The sequence below is a fragment of the Clarias gariepinus genome, chromosome 6 (genome assembly GCF_024256425.1).
Source record: "Clarias gariepinus isolate MV-2021 ecotype Netherlands chromosome 6, CGAR_prim_01v2, whole genome shotgun sequence".
NCBI lineage: Eukaryota > Metazoa > Chordata > Actinopteri > Siluriformes > Clariidae > Clarias > Clarias gariepinus.
Window position 1 is genome coordinate 22,001,274 of NC_071105.1, and position 20,534 is coordinate 22,021,807.

The following is a 20,534-nucleotide window of genomic DNA, read 5'->3' on the forward strand; positions in this document are numbered from 1 at the left end:
TTTGATAAATTAAAGCACCAGTGAGTCCAATTTAAAAAAGAAATTGCTAGTTTAAAAGCCTGCAGGCTTTCCTAGTTGTGCCAAATCCTGGCAATGCAATTAGTTATTTTCTATATGATGTTAAAGTACAGACATGGTTTCCAGCATACCATTTTTAAGATAATAATTTATTGCTATTTTACACTATTGGCTCAAGGTCTTTTAAGTGGATTTCCTATATAAATGTTCTGCAACATGTGTAAATTTCACTACTAAATCACGCATAATACAGGCAGAGTCATTTAGGGTCATACTTCAGGAAACCAATTCATTTAATTTCCAAATGAATCTGAATGCGTTGTAGGGGATGATGGGGAACAACAACTCGGGTACCCCAGCCTTGAATCCCAGCTCAAGCATCACTGCTGTCATACCATATAGAGCTAGTCTTACTGCAGTTGAAGCCATGTCTAATATTTCAGTTCCAGAATCAAAAGGATTACTGTGCTGTGAGATCAGCTGCTGGCAGTATAACAACATTTATTGGCCTGGGAAGGGTATTACATTTCACAATTCAGTAAAACATTTGTAACTTTTGGACACCAGTAAACAGCTGTCAATAGTTAGTTTGCAGGGTGTAGATTTTTCACATTACTAAATCCTGGCCAGGGCCAGAATTACATTTCTAGAAGCATATGCAGTGAGAATTGGGTGAGAAAATGTAAATCCTTGCAGCCGTCGTTTCGATCCTTTTATTGTTAGCTTTCAAGTGAGAAATTTAAGTTTAGTAAACTAAAAATACCTTTTTTTTAAATCAAAACAATTATGTTACTTACAGTACACTCTTACACATGATTATTTTTAGCCATAACCACATCAGCTTTAAAAACAGCAGCTGAAAATGTCGATATCATGCCTAACTGCAGTAAAGACATGCTGTATTCGAGGGTGCTTTCATACTGCGGTCTCTGGCTGGAGCCCAGGTACACTTGACCCCAAACTCTGAAATGTCATTTCTATAATGTGAACACATTGTATCGTGCCCAAGTCGGAACAGCATCCCATACTCGAGTCCACATTAGCCTGTACCTGGGTACAGACTACCATTATTATTATTGCAAAAAACTAATATCGGTAAGGCAATCATGCCTCATTTCCAAGCTAAGACCTGCCTTCGGGTTGTACAGTAGGACTGGCTCATCATTTTAAAACTAGTGACAATCTAATCAAGCATAAACGAAAATGAGCTCTTGTAACCAATCATAACACAGAAGATGCAATTGGTTTTCCTGTATTTATTAATCCAGTGTCCAGCACTGTCAATTGTATGTTAAAACACTTTATAAAACCATTTAAATATTTTTTATATGAATGCAAAAAATAAATGACTCGTACTCCTGATCAGCGTCACGCTCATCTGATCCTTCAGTCGATCGTCACTGTTTCACTACAGCTTAAGCAACTCTTCAATATGACATCTGCATCTGCTGGAGGTGCGGCGGGCACAGAGGGTACGGAGAATCTACTCTAAATCAGATATGTATAGTGTAAACATTTCACAGCAGAGACCGCAGAATGTCAATCTGCTTGCTTACTAAAATGTTGTTTGCATTTTGTACAACTTGCTACGGAACTAATCACGAGCAGACAATGACAAGAAAATGCAATGAATATATTATGATTTAATAGATTAATAAATATGTTGTTGGTTTATCAGCTCAGCATTAAGTCAGCATTAAGTCTGATTCAGTAATTATACAAAGTCTGAAAGAGGCAGCTCAGTGCAAGCAGGACATACTGCAGCTTAGTTATAGCAGTAATAGTTTCATTCAAGTGATATGATGTTATTTTGGCACCTTTTGCTTTAGTTTTGAGTCAAACAAATAATCTGTAGTTGTTGGTCTTTCGGCTGCTCTCGACAAGTGGTCGCCACAGCGGAATATCCAGTCCGCACTACAACTTGGCACAGGTTTTTTTTACGCCGGATGCCCTTTCTGACGCAACCCTCCCATTTTAAAAAAGCATGTTTAACAAGAAAACACATCTGAAGACATTATGATCTTAAACAATACTTTGTCTCCTTAGGAACGGCATTCCAAATCGCATCTGAGCCATCCGTGTTTTTACATGTAAAGCCACAAAGAAAATAGCTCAAAACACAAGGCAGAATCCTAATTCACTCTCTAACCCCTGATTTGACAAAGCACTAGCTTTTCATTTAACTCTATTCTGGATTTATCTCTGGAGCCCGCAAATTGTAGCTGATAATTCTGGAGCGGGATAAGTAAAAATACAGGTAGTCCCCAACTTACGAACAGTCGAGTTCTTAATTTTCGCAGATACAAACAGAACACGGCTCTACGAACATCCATAGACGCAAACAAATCACGAAAATAGGTCATGTGTATTGTACAAAACGGACACTGCAGTGCACCAAATACAAATTTTTACAATTGTATACAATATTTTCAGTGTGTAAGTGAATGTGTCAAAATCTGGTATATTGTATGTGTTGTGTGTGGTGGTGCGAAAGAAATTAGTCTGTCTTGCCGGTTTTAATGAACCAACCTGGGAGTGTGATGATAGAAAATGACTGTCATGTAAAGCTGTTAAAGAGTTCACAGTCCAATACAGTGGAAAACAGCTCTGAGAAAATGGTGTCTGGGATTCCCCTCGCGATTTAAAAGCACAGAGACAAACCTTTTACATTTGACATTTGTGAGATTAATTTCCTTAGGTGCAATTATGGTTTTCGACCACATGATGAGCGGGGGAAGGGGACAGTTTTATTCAAGCAGATTGGTATGCTTTACATTGTATATTCCTGTAAAAGGCGTACAAGACTCGCGTTTGTCAGATTTTGTCAGAACAAATCCAACTTAGAAATGTGCTCCCGGAACAGAACTCGTTTGTGAGTCGAGGACTACCTGCATAAAGAAAACTGAGATTTAAAAGTATTCCCAATATCTCCATGATTTACTTGCAGAGTGTGAGTAGAAACTTAAAACTACTGCCACCTCTGTTCATTACACGAACTGTCAGTCGCAGTAAATTAGTCCCACCAGTTGCAGTAGGATAGGTGTTGGCAGAGCAAAATAACTGGTTAAAGAAACAATTAAATCATAATCTATTGATGATACATGGCGTTTGTGGAATAGTTGTATATAAGAATATATAGCCGGCCCTCGTGCCCACAACCGCATCAAAGCCACACGATATCGAGCGGTACAGCACTCCCTCTCGTGTGATATTGCTTATCTATATTAAAAATAACTGCAATACCAGCAACATTAAACTCATAGGTGCAAAGTCAGTTCTTTAACACAGACTCTGAGCATAGTCTTATCTTTCCAAGGTTTTTTAGCAGACTAGGCATCCAAAGCTCAAATAATGAGGGTATGGAAAAAACCTTTTGAACCATCCATTTATAATTCAGCAACTGAAAGAAAAGGGCCATGATTACAAAAGAATACAAGGCCCATATGACAGAAATGAGCGAATATGACCAAAAGAACTTTCTCCACTGCTTCAGCTCAAAGTCTTTTTGTAATTACTTCTCTGACATTTGTGTAAATGTGCTCTTTACACTTAAAATGGCAGAACAAGGGGAGGAAAAAAAAACGTCTTCCTCAAGAACATCAGCTAATGAGAGGGGTGGGCGGAGGAAAGGGTTTTATACTTGATACATTTGCTGTGTTTCAACACAGCCATCATCTGGAGCGTTGTTTCTGTAATGACTGTGACTGATGTATGCATGCAGACTCCGATGCTGTGATTTCCGATGAGAGAAGTGTGAACTCACTGACTTTAAAAACCAATTACACAACTTCCAGTGAGTGCATAAATCACGGCTTTCAGGTGAAAGCATGCTCACAGGCTTTTTTTCTAATAAATAGATCTCGTGCATTTTTTAAAACCTTGTATAAAGAGCTGGACCGACTGTGGAAAATAATACTATAACTCAACTATTTAAAACAAGATGTTGACCTGACATGTTCAGTGCCAGGGAAGACAGGAAATAGGCCTGAGTGAAGGAAAAAAAGGAAAAACCCTTGCAGAGTGTCGAGGCCATGAGGACTGTCTGCTATTTATAGAGCAGATTTTTTTTATTCAGGCGATGCTTCTCTGTGCATCTGCACTCTCTCCCTCTGTTCCACATCCTTATCTCAAATCTATATTCTCTATTTCTACTGAATCCTTTCTCTGACTTTGTCCCAATAAACAATGTTCAAAAATAACAACCTGTGTGTGTGTGTGTGTGTGTGTGTGTGTGTGTGTGTACTAGGCTCAGGTGGAGGTGCAGACAGAGCTGTTGATGGCAGAGGCATCGGCGCTGCAGGGGCCGAGATATACCGAGTGAGAGAGAGACCGCTAGTGTGAAAGAGAAAAGGAACAGAAAAAAGTAAAGAAATAGAAGATCACAGAGATGGGGGACGATGCTGGTTTTTTTTTTTTTGGACGTGTGGGCATAAAGGTAAACAACCTTATAAACAAAGTCTTTGAATAAATTCTCAGACAGGTTCTTTTAACCACCTCCTCTTAATGCACTTAATCTATCCATCCTCCACTTTCACCTCCCACACCGCTCATGCTCCTTGAACTGTGTGTGACAGTGTGGATGACAGGAGCATGGCAAGTTTCCCACCAACTCTCCACCTCCACCTCTACCCCCACGTCCGCCACCGGTGCGTGGTGTGGAAGGACGCAGCAGTAAAAGGGAATTCCTCATTACCTCAGAAACATGGCCCTGCCTCCATCCCTCCTCCACTCTCTCCTGCTCGCTCTTTACAAGTGGGTGGCTTTACGCAGGGACCGCTCTCATTGCCACATACACGCGATGTGTGAATGGTCACATCGTGCGCACAGCAACCTCCTAACAAATCTACAGATACACAATCCGGCAATGAGGGGAACAGGGGCAGGCAAGTGAATCATTCAAATATGGTAAAGTTTTTACAAGCATGGCAGCATAAGGGTTGCAGAGGCAGGTCATTTAAAAAAGATCAAGTTCAGAAACTATACACGTGTACACACGCGCGTGCACACACACATACACATCGATTTATCCATAAGTAAGTTATATCACTGTATCCTTCAGACGTTATCTACACTCTGCTTCGCGCAAATCAATCACAGTTACACATAAGCAGCAGCAGCATATTCATGGTCTGTTTAAAAAAAAAAGAAAAAAAAAGAGGCACCATTTTTCTTAAGCTAAAAGGAAATCAGAAACTCTACTTAATAACAGAGGAAACCGACAGCTTTAGACATCGAGCTCTAAATAAAACGATGAATAAGATTCTATGCTGCATAAAATACATCACCGAGTTCTCAATTACCTGCATGCACACACACGCACACGCACCTTACTGATGTCAGTGTCGTAGTCTCGGGGATTCCAATCAATGCTATATGCTTGAAGCCTAAACTGACATCAAAGTGCACAGCAACAATCGTCAAACTGCAGCTGCAGAATCTCAGTGATAAACTCACCTGCAGAAAGAGGCGAATCTTCATCTCTTTTTCCCTCTCCTATGGTCAGCGCTTCCCTCTCTCCTCCACGATGCTTAGCGTGAACGGATTATGCTTCAGTTCTGATGCCCCCTTTCTTTTTCTGAATGAAGCGCAAGAAGGACTGAACCGCACTCACTCTCAAGCTCGCTCGTGCTCTCTCTCTCTCTCTCTCTCTCTCTCTCACACACACAAACTTACGAGCATGCACTCATTCATTCTATTCTACTTCCTGTTCTCATTTAAAGCACTTTCTATACCACTATATATCGGAAATAACATGCAGATTTAGAGAAATAAATCAGGACTTAAATTTTCTTGTATAGATAAACAATAATGAGATGGAAATAGAATACATAAAAATAAGAATGGAGCGCTCAAGTTTCTCCTTTTTGCTATCCGATTGTGCCCTATAGAATTATCAGTGTGCCTTATACAAAATATCAGCATTACATAAGAAACGTTGTGATTTTCAACTCATTGCTTGGATATAATTGTGCTGTTTCCCAGAAATATAAAACATGATACATTGGTGCTGTTCTCTGGCCGGTGGATCAGGGGCTTAGACAAAGACTGATTGCATCATGAATTCTTATAATTATCAGAATATTTCAGCCCCAAACATGGCTGCTTCTGCCAGGATGTTCAGACTTGGTCACCGATAGAGATTTCAACAGGATGATGAGCCAAATCAACTCGCAAACAGTTGCAGAAACACAAAATGATGTCAAGCTGCCATTGTTAAACCTTGTTACTGAGTATTTTTCTTATCTGGCTTCTATATATTAAAATATATTGTATACTATATAAATGTATGAAGGTAAGTCAAAAATGGTCTGCTCTCTGGCTGTAGCATTTATTTTGATTCAATTTTGGGAAAGACAAATACATCATTTTTCAACATAATTTCTCAAGGATTTCAGACTAAATTTACATTTTTGTGTCGTCCCATTCAAAAAAAAAGTGAGCATCACTGCATGGCGCCATTATAAATGCTGTAGAGGAACCAATGGGTATGATCTTGCAGGTTTGTTCAGACAAACACTGTTTAAAATGTTGTACAGGTTACTTTTCATCTGGTCTATTTATGGTTACCTGCACAACTGATTAAACACACAGGATTATCTGCTCTAGCCATCACAAAACAGTCATTAAACTTTAAGAGCAATTACATTTCATTCTATAGTAAAATTTACTGATCTTCATTGGGAACATAAAAGAAAATAAGCTTCACTGTACACATAGAGGAGGATACTGTGGACTAATACAGATGTGTTTGGGGTTAAAATGTCCATTTATTTCTGTAGTAAGATAAAGTTAATATCAATATTTTGAGACTTGAAAGAAACCATCCATACTTCAAAAACACTTCTTTAGGACACATTTGTTTTTTGTTTAATTTGCTTGTTTAACCTCATCATCATCTGGTGCTGGGGATTAAACCTAGGACCTTCTGACTACTAGTCCAACATTCTAATACAGTTTAAGCCCGTATACTTAAATACTGTGAAATGATAAGTTGGCTTTGTTATTTAAGCAATTTCCCTCTGGGATTAATAAAGTTCTCTGAATCTTGAATGTATGGATGTATTTATTTTTTTATTTAAGAGAATAGATTTATAGAATGTTATGCTTTTACAGAAGCTCGCAGACAGTTTATCCTCTGCCGGTGCGGTTACTTGTAAAAGCCACAGCGCTAATATCTCAGCGTGGTAGCACAAGTAATTGTGTAAAAATCTAAATTACAACAGTTTAATTATCTCATTGGAAAAGACCTCAAATTGTAACAGGTAATATACTATTTTTAATATAATACTTATATTAGTTTGTCAGTAATTTGAGCATTTGTTTATTTTTGATTGTGTGATTTTTTTTGTGCCACACAAAAGGAGGAATGCTGTTGTACTGAACATTAGCACAGACGGTGATGAGGCCGTGGACAGGCCGAGGGGGCAGTCCGAGTGCTGACGGCAGCACCCTGTGACAGAAGTCCCTTTAATGTGATATCACTTTTATAAAACATTTTTATTTACACAAACTATGAACTAACTAACCATGACTGGCAGAGCTGGTGACAGTTGGTGTAATTAACAGTTTTTAGAACGCCTGGGACACCTGGGAAGTGATACATAAAAATCACAATGCTGTTATATGCTCTATATCACCAGTCATGAAATGCCTCTCATCCAATCACATTAGATACACCAAGATAAATACTAAATGATACATTAAATGATACATTAAATGATAGATTAGTTACATATCGCAGTTTAAATCACAGTCACAATATGTCTCTTAATAACTATCATGTGAATTTTTGAGAAATCGCACAGCCCTAATTTTTACTCAGTGTGCAGAGACTGCAAAACAACAACATACCTGCCACGTCCAGAACCCAGACTGATGACATTACTCCAAACTATTGGTTTTGAAGCCCATTAAAGTTATGAGGTAGCAAAGCATAACACCAACCTTCTGTTTCTCTCACACACTCTCTCTCTCTGTATATCGCAGAACTTTACCCCTTTAACATTCTGCTCAAGATTTTAGTAGTACACATTTTTGTGAGTGATTATATTTTGGAGGGAAAAAAATGAACTTAAAGCCTGATTGAGCCATCTCTACCACTCGGTTGAGGTATGCTGTGCTAAAAATTCAGTAGATGGTGCTGTGTCCTTAAATAATATGCCTTTTTAATTGATTTACCTGTCCTTTTTTTGTATGTGTAATTTAATTATACTTTTACCATGAAGAAACATCAAAACCATTTAAAGGTTCTACACAGGGATCTGTTTTTTACTATAAACCATTTGCACTACTTGAAAACCTTGTGTTTAAAAAAGCAGGTTTAGGAATCATCATACAATGTGCCTATATACTTGAGCTTGAGAGATCGCTTCTTGGGATGTTATGCTTTGCTTCAGCCTTTTCATGAAGGCCATCAATGAATCTGGATGTAAAGCTATTACCTGTGAATATGGAACAGTAGTTTAAGCACTGCAGAGCTACACATGACCTATGAATCCTAATATACAGACTCACATATATGTTCACACAGTACTCTGTTCCAGATAAGAATCTAAAGGAGTAAAGCCTGAACCCTAATGTTAAAACCTACAGTGGATGTAAAAATACAAAGGCTTCAGCTTTTTGATCTGATAACTAACACTCTTAAGACTATCATTTATTACACTATAATTGTATGCAATAATTTTAAAATTAGATTGATTAAACAAATTGACAGACAGACAGATAGATAAAAATAAACAAACTAACCTGACATAAGAACAGTGATGTTGCATATGATGTTAGTGTTATTTTCGGATATTGTTAATTTTCTGGTCTGCATATTCAGCCATCATTTTTAAAGCCACATTTCATTCATTCTGACTTATCTAAAATTAGTACCCGTCCTTAGTAAACAGTACTCACTAACAATCTGATTGGTGTAGGAGCATACATGTGTGTTTTAGGACAGGCTAGACCAGATATACTTCACGTGACTAAAAAGAGAGTTTGTACTAATAATACATAATACTGCAGAGGCAAAAGTATGTGCTCCTGTGTGCATGCAAGCAGCAGACATAAATGTTGCCCGCGCCCACCTTCACTCACACGTCAAAAGACAGTAATGTATCAAGTACTGTGCCATATGAATATATATCCACTGTACTGCTGGTCAGGCTAGGCAATTCACAGAATCTGCTTTATTATTCACCTTTTTCTCAGCAAACTCAAACTTCCACTGAATTTCTTTACGACTTTCAAAAAATAAAATCAGGAAAATAAAGCCCAATCCCAATTCTATTTTCTACCCCTTCCCCTACCCCTCGCCCCTTCCCCTTGTCCCTTGAAACAAAGTGGAAAGGGGAAGGGTTAAAATATTTTCCCCTAAGAAATGGGACACCACTACAACACTGTTATATGTCATCATACGTATCCGTTCATTTACATGTACACATACAGTATGGCCGTAAGCAAAACAAACAATGTGTTATCAAATGCTCGGCAAACTGCCGTGCTACTGAACTTTTATATTTGTTTGTAGCATGCAGTAAAGTGTATATGACATAAAAATATATTTTTGTAATATCGCGCAATCGGTGCTATCCGCTAGCAAACTTTAGCGATTTTTTTGCAAACGTTTCTTTACAGAACTTCACCATAAACACAAACACAAGACTAAAATTAATATACATATAATGACAACTTGTCATAAAAATCCTTTTAATGGCAAAAATTACTTAGATTTATGGGTCTGCTTGCTCGAGTGAGCAGTCATGTTGAAAATTTCCCCGAAAAATCTTCGTTTGGAGGGCTGTCTGGCCCTTCCCCTTACCCCTACCCCTCCAACCAAAAGAGAAATGAGACACCTCTACCCCTTCACGTGAACGCGCCAAACGGAGGGGTAGGGCTAAGTGTAGGGGTAAGGGGTAAAATTGGGATTGGGTTTAAATGAAGTAACATGAAGGTACTATTCACTAGCCAAGAATCGGAGAAGACGGCTCAACCAGTCACATAAATCAGACCATTTCACATTTGTATACAAATGTTTATTAAATTGTGCCTTATGGAGAAGTCCATTAATTGTATCCTTTAGGTGCATCATGGATAATGAATGCTTAGACCATGGTGTATGTACACGTGTGTGTGTGTGTGTGTGTGTGTGTGTGTGTGTGTGTATACACACAAAAGCAGTCAGGTCCACAAGTATTTGAACAACAGTGCATTGTTTGCCTCTGTACGCAACCATAATGGATTTAAAGCAATCAAGATGTGACTGAGTTGTAGACTTTCAGATTTAATGCAATGGGTTCATATTTAATAAAAAACATTTCCTTAACCGTTTAGGACATTTTGTTTAAGGACCATCCCCTTTTTTTCCAGGCTCAAAAGTAATTGGACAAACAACTCAATCACAAATAGGATTAGATCTAATGCTTGGATGCAAAAACTCATAAGCCCTGTTTACACTGCAGGTCTCGATGCCCAATTCTGATTTGTTGCCTAGATCTGATTTTTTTTTTTTTTACCGTCTGTTTACACGTTCTTTCAACAATGACCCATATCCAATTCAAGTGTTTACACTTGCCATACCATCTGAAACATTGCGCATACTTAAAGGGAGGTTCTTGCGCTACACAATAGCCATGATGGACGAAGGCGTAATATGCTTGACACTAGCTCTGCGGTATATGCAAAGTTTGCGAAACGTCACCATGGTTTTGAAATGGAGGAGGAGGAAAAAACGCCATAATTGCAGCCTGTGCATATGCTACATTGACCAAAACTGATTTCTTAATGTTATTTAGCCTAAATAAGCATTAGCACAGGGCGGGGGCCTTTTCCTCTTCCATGTCACCTGCAAAGTTATCATTCCACACACGCTTCCATCGGAGGATAACATTACATCATTAAACTGCGTAAAAGTCACAGTTTTAATGACGTACAGAACACATTGCCTCAGGAAATCCGATCTGTCTGTTTACACGACAATCACATTAGCACATATCTGATTTATATCTGCTTTATTTCCACATATGAAGGAGACCTGAAACCGATCTCGAAATATCGGAATGCATGCGTTTTTTTCCTGATTACATGGACATAGAACATATCCGATATGTGTCACATATAAGCAAAAAAAATTGGAATTGGGTCAGATTTAATTGACAGTGTAAACATAGCTACAGTATAGTCACTAGGTTTAATGATTATGAGTTATATGTTGGCTCATGAGCCTTCCTTCTCCATATATCTGCCTTTCATTTATTCTGCTACAACTTTATCTTGTTTAAAAACTGCCCTGTTTTTTAAGCAAAAAACAAACAATAAAATGCAGTCCTTATATTCTTAAGTGTTACCAGCAGTCGCACCTTGAGATAATCCCTCTGTGTTTGTTTTCATGAAGGCATCTCTTGAGTGCGACTTATTGTATAATAATAAGGGATGCACCGAAATGAAAATTCTGGGCCGAAAACAAAACCGAAATTTTTGGATGCACTTGGCCGAAAACCGATACCGAAACCGAAAATGGCTTCATTAAAAAACATGTTTAAAATATTTTCTTTTTGTTCGTATTAAAAAAACTACAAATTAATTAAGCAATCAAACTTTTATTGATAATAAATAACAGTAATAAGGCTGTTTAACAATAACAAAACTTGCTTCCAAGTGCTTTCAAACCGCCGACATACTCCGTGTTTGATGCGTAATGACAGCGCGAACGAGACGGGAGGATGAGAGAGGCGTGGCGACAATTTCGGCTTTTATTTTCGGGGCTTTCTTACGTTTCGGCCGAAACCGATAATGCTATTTCGGCCGAAAATTTTCGGCGGCCGAAATTTCGGTGCATCCCTAATAATAATATACCTACATCCTCTACAGTGTTCCTAAATTATCTAGATGTTGTGAAGGGGTCTTTCTTCACTTAGGAGTCTGTGATCATCCACTTTAGATGTCTTCCATGTACTAAGTTTCCCTGTTCATGCCTTCTATTTAACAACGTTCTGTTGTTAATTTGGTCACCCTTCAAATTTCTGCTCTCTCTCTTTAATAGGGCTGTTTTTTTTTCAGCCTAACGATGACCTCCTTTAACAGTTAGTAAATGGCAACAGAACACTTGGAATTACCTCCAGACCTTTTATCCCCTTTTATCTTTTGTCATGAAGTACATAAGAAAGAGACCACAAATAGCCATCAAACTGTTTGTCAGTTTTCCAATCATTTTTCAGTCTGACAAACAGAGGGTCCTGGTCTGGAAAAAAAGCAGTAGTAAACGCCTTGAATTAAAGCTCAAATCACATCTGACTGCTTCACTACAAATCCATAATCAAGGTGTAACAGAGGCAAAAGTACGATTTTGTACTTTAAGATTTTGTCATTGTCCGAATATTTCTGGACCTGAGTGTGCATAGTCATATACAGTACAGTTAACTTAACAGGCTGGGTATGAGGTATCACATTTCACAACTAGATGCTTTACTTTTTTTTTTATTTAAATGTTGATCACAACATTAACAACGCAGGCACATGAGGCAGTCTAGTCTCTACACTTTTTGAGATCATGCACTTTGACGCAAAGTCTTTACTAGCAGTTCTAAAATGCCATTTACAGCTACATATTTCACACATAAATATTCAAAACTTGTTGAAAAGACAAAAGAAACAAACATCATGCTTTACCATGCATGTTTACGTGTATTGTGATAACTATAAATTGCTGTGAAACGTTCTTCTGTCTCTATTTGCATACAATGAAAGAGAAAAAACCTTGTATTGAGTGTTAAAGTAAGTCAAACTTTAACAAGGACAGTGTTCCCCCAAAGTATACTGACGGCCGCCCAAGTACATTTGCCCAGAATTTTTACAAATCTGTCCGGGAGAAGAACGCTATCCACAATTGTTTATCTAGTATAGAACAGGTCTCTCTCGTGCTAGCAGAATTAACAGGTACAGGAGCGGTAGTGTGAGAGTGGTGTACTGAGAGGCAGTTAACGCTGTAGATGCCACTTGCCGTAAATTAATAAGAAGGATTTACTGACGATCGCTCATGCTCTGCAAAGAAACACAGTTCGTCACAGCGAATGGGCGACTCTTCACTGAGGTTCTCTTTACGAAATTTTTTTTTATTAACCATTAAAAATCAAGCAGCACAGTTCAGTGCTGGTAATGCATTTTTTGTTAAAAAATACTAATAATAAAAAGCAGCTTATAGGGAAGGTCTGCCAGTGTGTGAACACAAGGTAAGGAGGTCTTAGAAATTAAATTTTGCTTTTGGGTTTTCAGATATGTCGTATAGAACCAAAGTTATCGCTACTTTTAAAATGTGTGAATCTGACTGCTATTTAAATATGGGAATGACGTCACAAAAACTCTCTGAAAATACAATAATAATAATAATAATTATTATTATTAGTCACAGAAAGAACCAAAAACATCAATAAAAACCTGTTATTTTATGTATCTGTGCTATTTCTTTGCCTCAGTCATGTTTGTGTAATTGTTTAAAAATAAGTAATATTCTGTTCATTGTATTGCCTAGGTGGTGCTGAAAAATGATGCGTCAACCTACGTTGAGCAATCCTGACCCCGAGATATATATATTAAAACATAGTCATTTGTTTTTTTCATAGTCAATTTGAGTGTTGTATGCAGTAGACCACTTTTATGCTGACAGGTAATGGCGGCCTGTTTCTAAGGGCTTCTAAGAGAAGTATATTACAGACCTGTGGAAAACAATGAAGTTGCCAAAGATCTAGATTTAGGGTTACTATTTTGACCTACAGAAGAAACATATCACAACTACCTACAGTAGCAGGTATGTGGCAACGTTGTACACCAAGTGCAATCTGGTGGTAATATAATAAAAATTATAAATAAATAGTAAAAAAAAATTATACATTTTAACGTTTTATATATATATATATATATATATATATATATATATATATATATATATATATATATAAACGTTAAAAGCTAAACAGGACAGGTTTCCTAACCAAGTCTCTCACAGCTGGTAGGTGTCTGTAGCCATTACCCAAATCTATGAACTTTGTTTGGAAAGCTTTATGTCCATTTAGAGACAAGTCACAAGAACAGTTAGTTCCAGTCACACTTACAGCTGCACCACTGTTTAGTGGCGATTAAACAGAACTATATATATGTTTTTCACGTATTTAAAAGTTAGGCAGACAATCTTAATTGAGTTGGGCAACAGCAGTCCGAACCCTTAAGCCAACCTGAATAATTAATATTCAACAATTCAGGGAAAAAAATGCATGCATGCATGCATATATATATATATATATTAGAAAGAGAGAGAGAAAGAGAGAGGGAGAAAGAAAGAGAGAGAGAGAGAAAGAAAGAAAGAGAGAGGATATGGTGGAGCAGAGGTGCAAAAGGCAAAGAAGAGAAAAACATGAGAGAAAAAAAAAGAGGCAACAGCACAGAATAAGAACATGGACGCATCAGAAAGCGAGAGCGAAGACAAAAGAGAGCAGAGTGTACAAGACAAAAGTGATAAGACCCAAAATAAAAAACAAAGACAGAAATTCAATACAACAATATGAAGCTGGGAGAGGTGAGAATGCAGAAATTAACAGCATGATTAATATGGGGGAAAGTGGGAAAGCTTGTAGGTGAGCGTGACAGAGAGAGGGAGGGAGATGCAGCAGAACCACACACTTGGTGCTCCAGTAGGTGTCTATAAATAGCACTTCTAATCTCTGAAGCAAAAAAAAAAAAAAAGACAGAGAAGCTATTCTGCTTCTGCTGTAAACCAACCATAAGAAACAGGCATCACGAGAATGTGCACAAATAGCGTACACCTCGGTTTGCATGCAATTTTCTTTTGTGATGTTACAGTATCATCGATCGGAGTTTAGAGACGCAGTGACCATTTATGAGCCAAACAATTTCATACATTCAGTATGTGGTTTGCAGGAGCACATGCCCAGGAACTAGATTTATAAAGATCTGATTAATTTAAAAAACCATGCACTACATAAGCTTCTGTAAAGATTTATTGGATTATGAGGAGACCCACTGATTTACTTAAGGTTAAAATCATAACTGGCATGGCATACATTAAATACAGATTATATACAATATATAAATCTACCTTTATTTCTCTATATAATCCCCTGCTACACTGATGCACTTATCCGAGGATTTCCCTTGTGCTTGGATCCCATAAAGACAAAGATTTCTCAGCATGCCGGAGCCATAATCAGACTAGCTGCTATGTTCCTGTAAGGTGCAAGGTGTAAGGTGCTGAAGAAAACTTTTATGCACAACTTTATTTAATGGTTACGTGCAAACCGCATTAAGACGTAACTATGGATTCTCCCTCATCAATATCTGAGCAATGCTTCCTGCTAAACATGAGCCAGAATCACCGGCGTCTCTGACTCACTGCTGTATGTGGGAGGACCGCACCAAATAAAGCTGCACATTGTTACAGCTGACACCAAGCTCTCATGGCCAAATATCAGAGAAAATAGCAGTGTGCTTTTAAACCAGGAGGAAGACTGCAGCTAAAGCAATTTTAGAGGTTATTATTATTATTATTATTATTATTACTACTTATACATTTTCTTACTTTAAAAGCTGCTTACTTTTAAGGAAATTGCTCTTGGCGTCAGAAAAGCCATTATTAAAACCTGTCCACTATTTGTAACAATCCCAACCAATGTCTTCGCCATAGCACAACAACATGTGGTATTAAATTGCACATGGGGGCATTTGTGCATGCCAGTTATTCTGCATATGCAAGTTGCAGAATGTGCAAAGATATCAGATAGAGAAAACAGACACTTGCTAATGCAAAACTACTTTGTTACAAAATACAGTATCAATGCAGATCAAAACACCATGCAGATATTTTACCAATAAATACAAGAACAGGCAAAAAAAAAGGGCCTTGTGTACTCAGTGTCAACTGAATCTGTACCTGCCATATGAAGCTCTTTATTGCGCAATTTCTATTTTATGTCATGCATTAATCAGCACGCTTTTAAAAACTGACCACAATGAGACAGGGACTCACCGTTTAGGCAAACACGAAGAAATATGAGAAAATCAATTTTATCTAAATTATTCACCATGGTGGTGCTCGTACTTTCAACAAGTTGTAATTATCTGCCTTATGAATTTATCCGAGACAAAGGCAGGAATTTTTTCCCCCTCAACTGAGGTTTTAACGGTTGATGTGGTTTTAACTGCTCACAGAGACGTTAGGACAGTCATGGTTGGCTACAACTGTACCTGCTGCATCTTTACCAGAAAGAAAAATAACTTTTGGGTATGGTAACATAACATCAAACTTCAATTGATACACAATATACCACAAGGTAAGAGGGGAGGTGGTGGTGGTGGTGGTGGGGAGGGTTAATATAGAAACATTCATCGGTATGAATGACTGAACAGCAAAAGGGCGACAAAACTACAGTTTAGTTCATTCTATTCAATACTAAGGATGACATTTTAAAGGAGAACAGAGAGACCTGCAGAGTCATATACATACATACTGTACAGACTCACCGATCACACCTTGTTTTGTTTCGGCAGAAAAGCTCTATCTAATGAAATAGGCTACACTCCTTTTATTAAGCATTTTAAGAACCATGTAAATGGTCTTTTAAAGAGTGTACCGTTGGACAAATTCCTTCTGTCTCACCGCATCTTTAACAGTAAAACAATCCTTTTACAACATCTTTTATTTGCTGTTATCTTACTATGCGGCATACAAACGAGCGCAAAGACACGTTTTTACAGCTCGGTAATCGACAAAGCTTTGTGACGTTGGCAGTCTCACGGTGACGTTAAGGCACTTAAATCTAAAGTCCACCCAAAACGTTTCTGAAAGCTACCAGCCATGGGTCATAAATTAGTGAAGTACAGTCTGGAAACTGATTCAGCAAAGTAGATTAGGAGACAAAACTTTGTCTTGGGACATAAATACGGTAACACGACTGATAATTGCAGTCTGTAGGACTTGAACCACGCCATGTGTGTAGCCCAATCCCAGACAAGGTTTATCCAATCACGTGGCATTTATAGTATGTTGATTAATTAGAGACTGGCTATAGCCTGGGGGACATGGGTGGAAAGATAGGGATGTTTTATTATTATTATTATTTAAATACCTTGTGGTCTGATCCAGGAAATACTAATATGACTTGTCTAAAAAGGGGCCTACTATAAAACAAATGTCTAACCATGTTGACTTGTGAAATAAGTTGATTATTAATGGGCAAAATTAAAAAGCAACTTCTGTCGCCTTTTTGTCGCTTAAGTTGATTTAATCAAATATCTCAAGGAATGAATTTTATGCACCCCGACCTTTAAGATTTTTTAGCCTACATCCCTGGTCTAGACAGAAACGTAATGAAATTAAAACTTTTAACAGTGCTACAGATATTGCTGTTAAATACATGGGGGCGTTCAAATGATACCAGGACTTGTGATTACATTTCTCATGAATGAAGGCGTAAAACCGATTGACATTTGCACAAGACTTTGAGCGCAGTGCAGTAATGAGAAACTTAGAAGCAGTAAGACATCTGAATGGTGCAAACTTTGTAAAGAAAACTGTATGTCCATGAACGACTATCCCGACCTGCAGTTCTTCCCGGGAAAACGCTTTATCTCTGAAAATCGACAGATACTTGTCACCAACTTGCAGAAGAGAATGTATCTGTAGGTTAACTGTACACACAACCATTCACGAATGCCACTTGCACATTACAGGAACTCGGCTCACTCTAAGCCGTTTCCACATGTTTGGCCCCTCTAAAGGAGTTCCTGGGAGGCCGGCATTTCAGATGTGATGGAGGAAGTCTGATCATGGCTCCGGTGTACTGAGAAAACTTTCTACCAAAGCACTAGTGAAACACAAGAATTAGGGGAGCAGTGTAGCAGGGGATTATATAGAGAAATAAAGGAAGTTTTTACTCTCATAACCACGTTTTGATATTCTACACAATCAAAAGTCCTGATGGACTTCACTGGAGTTGTTGTCTGAATAAACAGCTGAACTAATTAATTAAAAGCTGCTGTTTGTGTAACGTTACGGTAAATTAAAAAGGTTTGTAAATGCGACCGAGACATCACCCATGGTGTGTGAGGAAGAGGACGTGTTTCAGATCCGTCACCTGAGTGTACACTTGTCCTGGGAGTGATCACTCACTGGGTGTCAGAAACGCTAGTGAAAAGTCACGAGCTCTCTTTCTGTGTCTCATCATGGATGTGACAAACCCATCACAGCACAAACACGCAGCTCTGAGAGCTAATAATAGTAGGTTAGCCTCCTCGGCTAGTCTGAATGAAAACGCTGCCCACCTATGAATGCCTATTGTCGTAATGACACTGTTCGTAAGGTATAAGCAAGTAAAAAACAGGAAAATAAAAAAAACTCTACTCGAACGTTTACAGTTTGTGCATTTCTTTTAGCTGCGCCGTATTACGCTAGCGAGACTGCTAGCTAACTAATTAGCCTTTCGCCCAATGAGCCGGACGCCTGCTAGTTAACTAGCCAGCTAGCTGTAGCCAAGTTTGAACCAAGTAAAGGGTTAGTTAGCTAGCTAAGTTAAATTACTACAGCGTTACATGAGTGTCAATGCGATACACGAGCGTCACTGGGGATGAACTTGGATCAACTTACCGTGTATTCAAAGCAGCACAGCACCAAACTCTTGCGTTATCTACTGAGCCCCGCGTCAACACGGGTTGATATTAAACATATATAATGTATATATTAGCTAAGCTCTATATGTTTTAGCTAGCGTTAGCGCTTTAATACTGGAGCATTAACTTATCGTTAGCTTGTTGTTATAGCCTGCCCGAAATCCTAATCATAAAATGCCGGTGCAGGTGTTCCACTCAGTGAGCTAAACGCCTTCAGCACTCGTGTGCATGCATCACTAGAGAGCAGCCTGCACTCTGTGTGTGTGTGTGTGTGTGAGTGAGTGACTGCAGCGCCTGCACACCAGCTCGCTGTGCGCGACTCTCACCGGCCGCCTATCCCTACTTGCCCTGCTTCAGTCCCATTAGCTACACACGCTAGTCCACAGTTAGAGCCGCTATCCGTTATACCTAGCTTAGCTTAGCTTCGTTTAACTTAGCTTAGCCTAGCTCCTGTCAAGTGGGAGACGCTGTCAGACGCGCTGCATGAAAAGAGCGCACTTTAATACAAATCCACTATCACCCCACATTTATACTTACACCTATATTAATAAAATGTCAACTAAAAAACGCACATGCGGCTGATGGTAAAGTGTATTAAAAAATACATTTTTAAGGAAAAAATTATATAAAGATTAATTTGCAAAAACGCTGCCTTGATACTTGTCCTTCGTTTTACATGTGTATTGCCGCTGTGGGCCGCACGGTGGCGTAGTGGCTGGCAGGTCACCTTGCACCTCCAGGGTCGAGGATTCGATTACCGCCTCAGGTATGTGTGCATGGAGTTTACATGTTCTCTCTGAGCTTGGTGGATTTCCTGCAGGTACTCTGGTTTCTTCCAACAGTCCAAAGACAGGCAGATTAGGCTAATTCCATCCGTCTATTTAGAAACCTCTGTCGTCCAACTAGGGACTATCGAGGGCAGTGGTGACCATTGCCCCCATAACCGTGGTAGGACCTCTGGTCAACATTCACACACTATGGGCAATTTGGGAACACCAGTTAGCCAAGTAGCCTGGTCTTTGGACTGTGGGAGGAAACCAGAATACCCGGAGGAAACCCATCGAGCACAGACCCCAAGGTGAGAATCGAACCTGGACCCTAGAGGTGCAAGGTGACAGTGCTAAGTCACCATGTCTTCAGATTAGGCAAATTGGTGTTCCACAATTGCTTATAGTGTGTGTGTGTGTGTTGGATTGGCACCCTATCCTGCTTTGTCTGTCTATCTATCTATACTATATGGGCAAACGTTTGTGGACATCTGACCATTACACCCATATTCACAAGCACAAAATTTTTTTAGAATGTCTTCATATGAATTAGAATTTCTTCATTCTTTACTAAAATTAAGGGACCCAAACCAACCTGACATGTGCACAAAGTAAGGCTAAATAAATATGATGTCAAAAAGTTAAAATCCCTATATTCTAGATTAATTACATTTAAACTGAAACCATATTTAAGCATTTGTTCATAAAAGAAAAATACAGTATCTCAAAAGACTTAAATATTTTATTTGATTAAGAAAAGTACTATAAATATGCTTCATCTCTCTGTCTGGCTCTGTGTACACAACCACAGTCATAGGAAAGACTGCTTATTTGACCATTGTCCAGATGCTAATAATCAACAGACTCCAAGGAGAGTATGTCACAAAAGTGTTCACGGTTTTCTGTATCAAGGGAAAAGTGTGTTAGAAAACGATGTACAAGCAATAGGAATGACTAAAACCTTAACAAGTTTGTTAAGCAAACCTGATTCATGAACTTCACAGAGAGATTCACAAGGGGTGGGGTAAGATTAGGATCAGTGTATCAAGGGCAACATGCACAGAAGTCTTCAAGGAATGGACTACA

At 38.5% G+C, this 20,534-nt stretch overlaps 1 protein-coding gene across 6 annotated transcripts in view; it reads right to left on the minus strand.

Moving 5' to 3' along the window:
* The window catches only part of LOC128526549 (R3H domain-containing protein 2), a 64,424-nt gene extending 45,327 nt beyond the window's left edge, over positions 1–19,097 (minus strand). For 5 of the 6 annotated variants that reach the window (XM_053498523.1, XM_053498525.1, XM_053498526.1 and 2 more), the window contains exon 1: positions 18,659–19,097. The gene's annotated coding sequence lies outside the window, so the exon portion shown is untranslated. Of the gene's footprint in view, positions 1–5,472; positions 5,527–18,658 lie in introns of those variants that run through there. The other variant, XM_053498524.1, reaches the window with a different exon arrangement.
* Between the last annotated feature and the right edge of the window lie 1,437 nt (positions 19,098–20,534).